We start from the raw sequence: 13,612 nt of genomic DNA on the forward strand, positions 1-13,612 counted from the left end.
AATTCCTAAGCTCCGCGTTTAACTTTAATGCATGTCTGATTTCTTTCAAAACTTCCCCTATGATAGTAGCTCTTTATGTCTAAAGTAGATATTCTAGTGAATATGCCTATCCTACTATTTTCAATCATATTTATCATGAGTTTCACTTGTTTATGGATTCCTCACATCAAAAAGCTTTTATCTTTTTCTAAGATGATCATCCAGAGCATCAGATTGATAACAATAAAATGCATGATAACATCAGCCACTAACATCACATCAAGTAAAACAAAGTATTAAGTCATATTAATTTCACATTTCTTAACATAAAATGGTTTAGCTCATGTTTAACTCAATACATACATCAACATTGGATCATAAACTAAACATTCTTAAACACGTGACGAAAAAGAAATGAAAACCTAAGAGTAACTTCTTTGTCTTCTTGCAATCTTTAATCAGTAAGAAACATGTTGTTTCACACCAGATACTGGTGCCTTACACTTGAGAAGAAGAGATGAGGAATTCTCCAAACTTGATTCAACTTACTTGCACACCAATTTCTACCAAGTATCCCCTCTAAGTCTAAAACATGTTTCATTTATTTCAAAGGATTCTTTTGTAGTCGGCCTCCTATAAGGTTTGGTGAGGTATTAGATCATGGGCTTCTTGATTATCCATCACTTTTAACCCATGAGAATCATAATATTCCCTCCATTTCTTCATCTTCGTACCAGTATTGGGAAAGGCACATAACACATGTAGGGGACGAAGCGTCTGGTTGCAGACCTATTGTGAAGAGGGGACAAGTCGCATGATGCAGTGGCCGTACTATTTGCAGCTGTTTGTATTTTAGTGCTTGCTCTTATCCATTCTAGTTTCTAGCTGAAATGCACTCAAATTCCCTGGTTGACGGAACATATTCTATAAAGCCATGAACATCCACTCTTTGTGACCTCCATTGCATTTTACACTTAGCTAAAAGTTAAGTTTAAAGTGGTTCTCCAGTTCTGTGGTGCCACAACTATCAGAAATCGGTGTTATACATGTAACAAAGACATAAAAACTCATAAATGAGAGCACCAATTGTGCTATTCACAAACTTATTTAAAACACTAAAAGTGAACTTAAATTACTCTAATAATTTACTAAATAATAAAGATAGAATCAAGTATTAAGGGATAGAATACCTCGTGCATAGTGAGTTATCACTTATCCTTTACCAAAACGGGAGCTTTTACCCATGCTAAGTTAACAAACCGTTTATGATATTCTAGGTTTATCTTTATAACCAACCATAACTTTTTTCGGCAAAGTTCCAGAAACCTAAACAAATATTTTATGACCCATTTATCTCACAAATCATACTCAATTTTCCAAAAGCATTACACTCTATAGAATTAAAACAACATGACTAATACAATTTCTTCCTTACAAGCAATGTTTCACTCAAAAGCACCGAGGTAACTTAAGTGAAAGAAAAAAAATTCTAGAGAGAGAAAGAGAAAAAATAGAGAGATAAATTCCAAACAAAATGTAAAACTTCAGAAAATGGTGTGAAATAAAGTGGAGGTGAGCCTCCTTTATATAGGAGACGAAAATCCAGAAAAGGAAAAGATCCATGGGCAAAATTAAATTACTAAACGATTTGCATCTTGCTCTAATTGATTGGAAACCCTACAAATAATCGATTATCACTGTTTAAAAGGAAAGAAAGGATACTAAGCCATTATAAGTCAGTAAGATGTATTCCCAATTGTTTATTTAAACGTTTATCCATTCTACAATCAATTTGGTGGTTCAAAAAAGTTTCTCTAATCGATTTGTTTAAATCCCCAATCGATTGGGGTAGTTTACAAAAATATATTAAAACATAGTCGACAGTTTCTTAATCACTTGGCTCGGTCTTGAAATATACTTTTAAGTGTGTGTATGAGTTGCTTTAGAATTTAAAAGCTACTTTCTTACTTTTATAAAACTCTGGTCACTCAGAAAGACACAACATGGCAAACTTTCACACTTTCTCTCTTTCAATACATTGAGGCTTTAAGATTCATTGCCAGATGTATCGATAATATAACCATTTCAATCTTGAGTCTCTTTTTTTGATGAGGCTTGAGAGGTTTTTTCTAGTTGGTTCACCATCATCTGAGAGTTGAAAGCTATTTTCACCGACTTCAACACAAAATTGTTGTTATCGTTATCAAAATTTCATTGAGGATCTCTATGTGGGATTATTAACTTTATACCAGCAAGTAGGGGTGGGAATAGGGCAGACCAACAAACACGGACCTACGGTCTAGCCTACACATGCCCAAGTCAGACCATACTTTTTTATAAGCCTGTTTTGCTAAAAAGGCTAGGCCACAGACCATAAAAAGTCTTTTAAACCTACCAGACCAACCTATTTAAATAAAAATGAACAAACTTATTATTGTTATATTGTATTTTGTACTTTAAAATAAAATACGAAAATAAAGCTTGGTTATATTGAAGAACTTATGAAAATAAGTTGAAAAAACCTTATCAACAACAATGTCATAAGTTGTTGCCATAAGTTATTTTCATAAGTTCTCTCAAACAAATAGTATCACAAAACTTATGCTAAATGCTAACCTCAAATGAGTCAATGAAAACATATCTTTAGTCTCATTGATCTTTTAACTATATAGTCTATTTAACATTAGTTGAACTTATTATTTACAAATGTTCAAATGAGGTAGGCTTTTAAGTACGCTATTAGGTCAATCAGGCATTCGAAAAGGTTAAACTCAGACCTAAAAATAAACATATGATAGACTACATGCCAAACTTAGACTTTGAATTTTTTTAACATAGACTTGACAAAGCCTAGCTCACCTAGCTTATTCCCACCCCAACCTGCAAGCACATAGATAAACATTTATTACTTCAACTTCTTATTTTCATTGATTTTTAATTTCTCCTTCATTATCTCTCATTGTCTATATTATATATTTTGGTGTATGTAAGTTTATATAGTTTTAGACAATATTCAATTTATATCTATCTAAGTTTATTTAAAGTATAAATGTCTAAGTTTATATATATATATATATATATATATATATATATATATAGAGAGAGAGAGAGAGAGAGAGAGAGAGAGAAGAGAGAGAGAGAGAGAGAGAGAGAGAGAGAGAGAGAGAGGAGAGAGAGAGAGAGAGAGAGAGAGAGAGAGAAGAGAGAGAGAGAGAGAGAGAGAGAGAGAGAGAGAGAGAGAGAGAAGAGAGAGAGAGAGAGAGAGAGAGAGGAGAGAGAGAGAGAGAGAGAGAGAGAGATTATTTATTTCATTTTTATAATTGATCTTGTGATTATTAGAAGTGAGATTTTTATAATTAATAACAATGATTAATAATCATCGTCTGTTTCAAAATGACAAGAAAATATGTAAGTAAGTTTTTTTTTTTAATTTGAAAATAGGGAACGGTTGTACTATTGCAGTAGGCAAAAGGATGCAACGTCGCTTAAGTTTGCTTTTTTGAATAGACAATGCTTTGTGAAACGTTGCAGTAAGAAATAAAAATAGGCAACACTAGTCGCAACTTTCTGAAACAACACTATTTTATCTATAAATTGATCATTCTGAATTTAGAAAAAAATAATAACATAAAATAACTCCTCTTTAGTGTAAATTCCATATTTTCATCTTCCTTACTTTCGAGTTTTTATTTATATTGCACAAACTCGAATATAGGCTTAATTAACCTGGATATTCATACACGTAAGTTCTAAGAAATATACAGAGTGCTTGAAATACTATTAGAAAAGTGATTATGGTCATGGTTTTGTCCTTGCTCCATTTTACATAGAAAAAACTTCCAACATTAGACTGTTCATTGGTGTTCTTGGTAAATAATTACTTAGTTTTGAGTTAATTACTTGAAGTACCAAACTAGTAAATCTTAGGGTAAGTTTGTATTGAGATTCTAAGAAAAGAGGGTATGCATTTCGATCTTGTTAGATCTCTTGCAATGAACATTTAGTGTTTTCAACGAAATAACTATGTTGTAAATATAACTAACAAATTTAACAAATTTATTTCGACTGTCGAAATTAGCCTTTAAATGCTAAAAAAATAAGTATAAAATGATTTTAAATGAATAAAAGATGTATTTGCATAAATATAAAAATGGTAGGTTTGTACATTTTCTTGTCGAAATTCCTCTTAGAATTTCTTGGCTAACATATACTCATTTACAATTTTAACTAATAATCTAATTTGTGTTAGTGAGTATCTATAAAAGCACCGAAAGAGAATCAACAACCAAATGAAAGTGAAGATGTAAATACATAGTCAATAGCTTAAAACTTATCACCCTATATTTTCATTAGTTTGTTAGCAAGTTTTCCTATCATGTAACTAATGAATTTCTATTTATTCCTTCTATATCAATCAACTGGTCAATTATTTAACTCTCATATTTAACACCATGCATGCTATCCACACGGTTTAACTTCACCAATTTGGTCAAAATATTTTCCTCACGCAAAGCCACATTAATTGTTTAATTTTATCATTTAAGAAAATCATCTGTGCTATATAATTTTGACTGATATGAAGCCATTTTATTCCATGCAAAACAACATCTCGATAAGAAGTGAATAAAAATACTCATTCCTATACTGTTTACAATGGCAAAAATCACTGCTTCACTTGTTCTACTTGTCATTTGTATGGCATTATTTCTGAATGGCTATAGTGCCGTTGATGGTGCAAGAAGTGGGAATCAAATGAAGAAAGATGAAAATCGTATTGTGTTCGGGCTCCCGTTTATTACAATATGTTCGAAATTGCGTAAGTTGTGTATACTTAATCCTCCTAAATATTGTCTTAAGTACATTAAGAAGTGTCTAAACTAAATGCCTAATTTCTTGATGAGAGATTCTGGTCATGGTTTGTCTGTTATTGATATCAATATGTACTCAAATATGTGAATGTGTGAAAGTATTTATGATATTAAAATTATATATCTTACGTACTGAATAACCTTCTTCTCTGTGTTTTATATACACAAGGTTGATTGAAATAAAATCATGTGTGTTTCGAGATTCTCTTTTTTTAAGCATATTTCTTTTAAGGTTTAAATGTATTTGTAGTTTTTCTATTTTTCTTTAATCTTTTAATCCTTTTTGGAAAAACTAATATCTTGGTCTCTTATTCAATATTTCTTCACTAGTTAGTGGACGAAAAAAAGGCCGAGATGATTGCAATGTTTAATTCATTAGCTAGCAAATCAAAATAAGAATTTGACATCATAAATCCAACAAATATAACTTGCAAACCCAAAAAAAATGAAAATTGGTTTTGTTGATGTAGATTGTAGAAATTTGACTTGCTAACATGAATGTCAATAAGATATTAAAGGATAGACAGAGTGTTGCAACTCAATTGAGAAATCAAATTATATACCTTAAGATATGAAAGAAGACCTTAGAGTAGCGCACAAATAAAGATTCAAAATATAAACTCTAACATTATATATTTTCGAAATTTGCACATCTCAAAAGTGAGGTTTGAGTCTCCTTAAATAGTAATGTCTTATGAGCTTTACTCCTTTTGATTTCATATCTAATTTCGTCACGAATAATAGCATATATTGTTGGATTTGATTTGCTACATAAAGATCTCCAACAAAAGATATAATTTGTTATTAATTCAAATTCAAATCTTCATTTAAATTGATTTGATCTTGACCAGTTGTCAAACAAATCACACAAACACATTGCTAAATGCAACAATGAATCTGATTAAATCTTAACCAAAAATTTGCTCCAAAATGACATCCATCATGGCCTGCTGAACAAGACGAGATGTTGCACTGCACGTGTTAGAACATCGGTTCCACATGTTGCAACAAAAGATCCAAATGAACTCTTCTCCATAACTTGTATATCTTCTGTTATAAAGTGAATCTTGGATAGAGAAATATTAAACCACAACTGCAATAGTTGTCAGATGATACATCATACAATAACATCGGTCTTATTGATGGAGACCACATGTTGTAACACACATGTTAGAACATCGTGTTCCATATGTTACACCAGAGTATCCAAAAATGACTCTTCATATAAGTCTTCTTTTTAGAGTAGTTATTGGACCAATTTTTCCTTGATAATACATCCAGTAAGATCTTCTTTGATTGAAACAAATTGAAATCTTTTCCAGTTGATTTTGGATTATCAACACAAACTTCTTCCCAAAATAAAACCTATAGATCAGCTGAAGAAGTCAACATCACAACTCTTCTGAAGCACATCTGAAGATACTCAAAACTCAAATCTTATGCATATTGCTTAACTAGTTATGTCAAGCATTTTAGTTGTATCTTCAAATCTCTTGCTTAATTGTTTATGTCAAACACTTTATCTAAACATATACTGAAATCTCTTGAGTTCTTCTTAGCAAAAAACGCAGATGCTGGGACACATGCTGGAACATCTTGTCCCACATGTTTCTTAAAATTATATTTTGTACATATGTTATTTTACCTAATACGGCCAATCAAAATGACCAACATTAAGGTGAAGAAAATGAAGGTAGACATTTATCCCAATTAAGCTAATTTTATGAAAGTTAACCCTAAGACTCGAGGAAAGATCAAAGCCCCTTATAATAGCTTTTATGTTCTATAAATTCTCAATCGACAGGTCAACCAGATTAAGTTATCATTCGCATATTGAAGATGAGAGACACCCCAAATTAGAGGGTCCAACTTTAAAGGAATAAAAAAAGGCTAAACACAGAGGCGTTGTTAATCAGCTCACTCGTGCCTTCTACAACCAAGAGGAAGAGAAAGGGTCTAGAGGTTCTCTTTGCTTCAATCCTTTTTGGATCTTGATTTCTAGAATTGGGAGCAACTAACCAACACAATCAAATTACTAGAGAATAATCAAGCATTGATCCAGGCTTTCCACTTATCATTAAAGTTGAGTCTAACAAACATACAATCCAGAAAACTCTAGATAATTGAATCACATGCTACCTCAAAGTCAACTTTAAAGATGAGATAAACTTTCTTGCTTGGCCAAATGAATAACCTCATTGGTTTTCAAGACCCCATTAACTAATATTCTCCCTTTTAAGAAGGACAAATTTTAACACCATAAATAATTATAATATTATTTATATTATTATTTCAATTTTACAATATTTTTATAACTTTATTATCTTATTATTATTTTATTATTGTTATTATTAATATTATTATTATTTATTATTATTATTATTATTAATATGAATTATTGAGAATTAATTATTAAATTAATTTTCTTTTGGAATAATAGGGAAAGGAGTTGAGAAGACAAGTTATTGGGGAGTGAATAAAAAGTAAAAATACGATTTTCTTTTAAGGAGAGAAAAGAGTGAAATAGAGAAAAGGAAGAGATAGAGAGAAAAAGGAGAAAACATGAAGAAATTCACTACAACACTTTTTACTTTAGGCAACGAAATAATAGGCAATGGTTGAAAAACCGTAACTTAAAAGGTAATAGACCGCGATTTTTTAGCCGTTGACAAGTTTTTAAATTTTTGGTTAAAACTGTAGCTTTTTCACCTTATTCTACAGTTATGTATATGTGGCCGTTTCATAACCTTCACATATTCACATAAAGGTCGTAGGTTTTTCGAAACTCTGTTTTCGGAATAGGGTAAAAAACTCAACTAAAAAGAGTTAGGTTTTAGATTTTGTTCTCTACGCTTCATTTTCGATTTCGCCCTAATTAACATTCATCTTGTTCCTTTCAATCGGTGCTTGCGTTTCTTCTTGTTGTTCCTTTCAATCGGTGCTTGCGTTTCTTCTTGTTGTTCCTTTCAATCGGTGCTTGCGTTTCTTCTTCTTGTTCTCGTGAAACATCTCTGCCCTAGCTTTCACTCGTTCATCTCCTTGTTCTCACTCTCTTTCGTTCGTTCAGCTTACATGTTCCTCTCACTCACTACGCCAAAAACTGGAATAGACAGCGCCCCTTAGAGGGCGCTTTATTACAAAAGCGCACTCTAAAGTGAAGAGAAAAAATAAGGAGCGAACAACTGGAATAGACAACGCACTTTAGAGGGCGCTTTTGTAATAAAGCGCCCTCTAAGGTGAAGCGAAAAAATAAGGAGGAGATAGAGGGACAACAATACAGGGCGCTTTTTAGAAAGCGCCCTCTAAGGTTACCCTTAGAGGGCGCTTTTAAAAAAGCGCTTTATAAGTCCATGTGCATTTCCAGTTTATAAAGCGCTTTTGGAAAGCCTTAGAGAGCGCTTTTAGAAGCGCCCTCTTAGGCCCCCTTTAGAGGGCGCTTTTGTAACAAAGCGCCCTCTAAAGTGAAGCCAAAAAAAAATGGAGGGACAACAATAGAGGGCGCTTTTGTGAAAGCGCCCTCTAAGGTTACCCTTAGAGGGCGCTTTTGAAAAAGCGCTCTCTAAGTCCATGTACATTTCCAGTTTATAAAGCGCTTCTGGAAAGCCTTAGAGAGCGCTTTCATAAGCGCCCTCTTAGGCCCCCTTTAGAGGGCGCTTTTTTTCCACAAGCGCCCTCTAATGTCTCCTTTAGTAAACATTAAAATTATAACATACTGCGCGTTTTGTTATTTCACTATCTGTTATTAGCGTTCTTTTTCACGTTAGGGTTCTGAGGCGTTTTCCTTCCACCTCTGTTAGATCTACATGCGCGTTTCCTCCTTCTACCAATCAAAGGTACACGCTTTTCCCAATTACTGTTTTATGTTATTGCTTTGTTTTAGCTTTGCCCAATTTCTGTTTTACCTTATTACTGCGCGTTTCCTCCTTCTACGTTTGTTTCGACCATGATAGCGGATGCACTAGGAAATTGACGGTTGGTTTTTAGTGACCATGATTGCGGATGCAATGGGTTATACGACCTATGAACATCTGATTTTGTGTCAACACCAGTATCATTAGAAACCTAGGTCCAAATGTGTTTGAACTCTTCTGAAATTGTTTTTTATTTATTCTAATTAGTAATGGATAATACATGGATGTCTTCCAATCGGTTGTCGAGAGAGTACGAGAATGGGGTATCAGAATTCGTTAAGTTTGCCGTTGCGCACGCCGAAGACCCCAGTAGAATGATATGTCCTTGCTTGGGTTGTTGTTATGGGAAACGGGTTGACGCAGTTCAGTTGACATCGCATCTAATGAGGCATGGAATTGATCGAAGTTATACATGTTGGAATTTGCATGGTGAGAAAAGTAACGAGAATGTTGAACCGGGGGATAGTACGACCTATGCCTCAAACTATAGTGGCGCAGATACATACGATTGTGATCGAGTTGAAGAGATTGCAGAAGCACTTGAAGGAGATCTTAAGGATTGTCCCGAAATGTTTGAGAGGTTGGTAAGTGATGCAGAGAAACCTTTGTATGATGGTTGCACTAAATTCACAAGATTGTCTGCGGTATTAAAGTTGTACAACTTAAAGGCGGGCAATGGGTGGTCGGATAAAAGTTTCACAGAGTTATTAGCCCTTTTGAAAGATATGCTTCCTGAGGATAATGTTCTTCCCAATCGAACATATGAGACCAAAAAGATGTTGTGCTCTATTGGCATGAGCTATGATAAGATACATGCATGTCCAAACGATTGCGTTTTGTTTCGAAATGAGTATGCATCGTTAAATGAGTGTCCTAAATGCGGTGTCTCGCGATATAAGAACAAGTTGTCTCCAGCAAAGGTCTTGTGGTATTTTCCTGTTATTCCGAGATTTAGACGCATGTTTCGTAGTGAAACCGATTCAAGACACTTGACCTGGCATGCAGATGAAAGAATTATAGATGGAAAGTATCGACATCCGGCAGATTCACCACAGTGGTTGAAAATTGATAATGATTATCCTGAATTTGGAGAAGAATCAAGAAACCTTCGCTTGGCATTATCTACTGATGGAATGAACCCACACGGTATCCAGAGTATCTCACACAGTACATGGCCTGTGATTATTATGATTTATAACCTACCTCCATGGCTATGTATGAAGCGTAAGTACATGATGTTGTCTATGTTGATTTCTGGACCTAAACAACCAGGGAATGACATAGACGTGTACTTGAAGCCCTTAATCGAAGATTTAAAGATTTTGTGGGAGACCGGTGTGGAGGTTTATGATGGATATAGGAAAGAAAGTTTCAACTTGAGGGCGATGTTGTTTGGCACAATTAATGATTTTCCAGCATACGGAAATCTATCAGGGTATAGCATAAAAGGTCAATGTGCGTGTCCTGTTTGTGAAGATAAAACAGATTGGAAGCGCTTGGAGTTTGGTCAGAAGAATGTCTTTCTCGGTCATCGGAGATTCTTAAATTCAAATCATCACTACCGTGGATGGAGAAAGACGTTCAATGGAGAGACAGAACAAGGCAGAGCTCCACCTATATTGACGGGTGATCAAATTTTTGAAAAGGTGAAAGATTTGGATACTCAGTTTGGCAAGCCTTTTGCCCACACACTTGTCAAAAGTGGGTGGAAGAAGAGGTCAGTTTTTTTTGAATTGCCGTATTGGAAGTCCTTGTATGTGAGACATTTTCTTGATGTTATGCATATTGAAAAAAATGTATTTGAAAGTGTTATTGGCACGTTACTCAATATACAAGGAAAGTCTAAGGATGGCCTTAAGGCAAGAAAGGACTTGATAGCGATGGGAATAAGAACTGAATTAGGACCCTTGAAGAAAGGAAAACGAACATATCTACCGCCTGCTGCTTATACTCTATCTAGAAAGGAGAAAAAAACATTGTGTAAGTTTCTAAGTGAAGTTAAAGTTCCAGAAGGGTACTCTTCAGATATTAGAAGACTTGTGTCTATGAAAGACCTCAAGTTAAAGAGTTTAAAGACCCATGATTGCCATGTTATAATGGAACATTTTCTCCCAATAGGTATACGTTCTATTCTTCCAGAAAAAGTAAGAAGCTCTATAACTAAGTTGTGTTCTTTCTTCAAGTCAATTTGCAGTAAGGTGATCAATCCTGCGATCTTACCAATGTTGCAAAAAGAAATCGTTATTACTTTGTGTGAGCTTGAAATGTTTTTTCCTCCATCATTTTTTGACATAATGGTACATCTAGTTGTTCATCTTGTGAAAGAGACACAATTGTGTGGACCAGCTTATATGAGATGGATGTACCCTGTTGAACGTTATATGAAAATATTAAAAGGGTACGTGAAGAACCCAAGTCGACCAGAAGGTTGTATGGTTGAAAGATACATTGTTGAAGAAGCGATTGAGTTTTGTACTGAATATTTGTCTAATGTTCAGTCAATCGGACTCCCCAAGTCTCAGCTTGTCGAAAAGAAAGAAGGAAAAAATCTAATTGGAAATAAAATCGTGGCAGTATCAAGGGTCGAACGGGATCAAGTGCATTTGTATGTTCTGCACAATGAGAATGAGGTTGAGCCGTATGTTGAAATTCACAAGGATGTTCTCCGAGGTTTAAATCCCAATAGAAATGAAAATTGGATAGTACGAGAGCACAATCGATGTTTTATACCTTGGTTTAAGGATCATATTTATTCAAAGTATTATTCAGATCCCGCTTCAATAACAGAAAGGTTGAGATGCTTAGCATATGGTCCAAGTTTCCATGTTTTTTCTTATAGCGCATACGCGATTAATGGATACACATTTTATACCAAAGAACAAGATGATAAAAGTACTATGCAGAATAGTGGTGTCACCGTGGTAGCTGAAGCAATGCACATATCAAGTGTGAAGGACTTAAACCCCAAATTTGCAAATCTGTCGTATTTTGGTGTTATCGAGCGCATTTGGGTGTTTGATTATGAGAAGTTTCAGATTCCTATATTTGGTTGCAAGTGGGTTGAAAATAATAACGGCATTCGAATGGATAAGTCAGGATTTTTGCAAGTGGATCTTAATAGGGTGGGATACAAAGATGAGTCTTTTATTCTAGCCTCTCAAGCTAGACAAGTGTTCTATGTCAATGATCCGAAAAGTACGAAATGGTCTATAGTTCTTTTTTCCAACAAAGTAATTGATGAAAACACTGGAGATCAAGGTGATATTGATGTTGAGATTGAATCGTTTACCAGAAATGATCAAGATGAGAATATTATATCAAATGATTCATATATTAGAAATGATCATAATGAGGGTATTTGGATCAATCCAACCGTCCGTGTTGTTAAGAGACATGTAGAACATATTCCAACCAAGAAAAGAAAGAGAACTTAGTGAAAAAGGTACAGGTCAAATGATTTTAATTGTTTTCTTTATTACAGGTAAAATGACTTTTATGATTTTAATTGTTTTTACATTTGTCATCTGATTTTAATTGTTTTCTTTTTTACAGGTAAAATGTTGGCAAGTTACATTGGTTTCCTTGTTCGACAACATATTCCGATTACATGTGATAATTGGAGAAGTCCGGACTTGAAGGTTGGCAAAGAAAAAATATGGTCGGAGATACAGGTACTTACCATATATTGTTATATGTTTTTTGTTGCATCAACTTTGCAGCCCTGTATTGTAGGCAGAATTTAGGACTTCTCAAAGTTGATTTCTTGTTACTTTGTCGTTCATAAAATACACCACTAAATTCTATGCGTTTAATTTTTAATTTTTTTTCATCAGGCTTGTGTCTCAATAGAGGATGGGTATCTACCTAAAGTTACTTTTGTAGTGGTCCAAAAGAGACATCACACCCGTCTCTTTCCTGTCAACCCCAAAGAGACCGATAGAAGTGGAAATATTATGCCAGGTTTTTTCAATATATTTCTCAACGCAGCTGGTATATATTATCATTTGAATTTATCACTTTTTGCTGATTTTGTTGTTCTAAATTGTCAAAGGAACCGTGGTAGACACCAGCATTTGTCACCCTAGGGAATTTGATTTTTACCTTAACAGCCATGCAGGAATTCAGGTAATATTAGCTATGTCATTTAACTTTATGCCATTGTTTACTATTTGTTGCTCAATCGCCTTTTGACAGTTCTGTGTTATTTGCATTTGGACGTGTTCTTTTTGCAGGGGACTACTTATGCTACCATCTGTTGTTTTGGTTGAGCCTTATTTTGTATGGATGTGCGATAGAACTACTAGACAGCTTTTGGATATACAGAACATGTTTGCCACCATGGGTGGATGGGCGTTTTTGTTTAGTATTGGTTAGAACTACTAGACAGCTTTTGGATACAGTGGTCATTGGGTGTTGGTTGCTATGTTTTATTCTCTTAATTGTAGTACTTTGAGAATATGTTGTTGTATATTGTTGATCAAAGAATCATATATTAATGTTGTATATATGGAGGATTAATGTTGTATATAAATGGATTCATGTTGTATATATCAATGGATTAATGGTGTATAACATTGGATTAAAGGATGAAATCAATATGAATTTTACACTTTTGCAGCATGCGAACAGGTTACCAATTAAATATATATCCACTGTTTTTCAAACAAATTTTTTTAAAATAACTAACACTTTAGAGGGCGCTTTGTCCAGAAAGCGCCCTCTAAACACTTTACATTGACAACTTTAGAGGGCGCTTTTTCCTGAAAGCGCCCTCTAAACACTTTACATTGACAACTTTAGAGGGCGCTTTTCCCTGAAAGCGCCCTCTAAACACTTTACAATGACAACTTTAGA

General features: G+C 34.1%; 1 long non-coding RNA gene across 1 annotated transcript; it reads left to right on the forward strand.

Moving 5' to 3' along the window:
- Window positions 1–12,591: 12,591 nt before the first annotated feature.
- LOC127078347 (uncharacterized) lies at window positions 12,592–13,228 on the forward strand. The gene is made up of 3 exons (XR_007787829.1): window positions 12,592–12,718; window positions 12,810–12,883; window positions 12,991–13,228. It is a non-coding gene; the product is annotated as an uncharacterized LOC127078347 (long non-coding RNA).
- The last annotated feature ends 384 nt before the right edge of the window (window positions 13,229–13,612 follow it).

This window comes from Lathyrus oleraceus, chromosome 5 (assembly GCF_024323335.1).
Source record: "Lathyrus oleraceus cultivar Zhongwan6 chromosome 5, CAAS_Psat_ZW6_1.0, whole genome shotgun sequence".
In the NCBI taxonomy this organism is placed as follows: domain Eukaryota; kingdom Viridiplantae; phylum Streptophyta; class Magnoliopsida; order Fabales; family Fabaceae; genus Lathyrus; species Lathyrus oleraceus.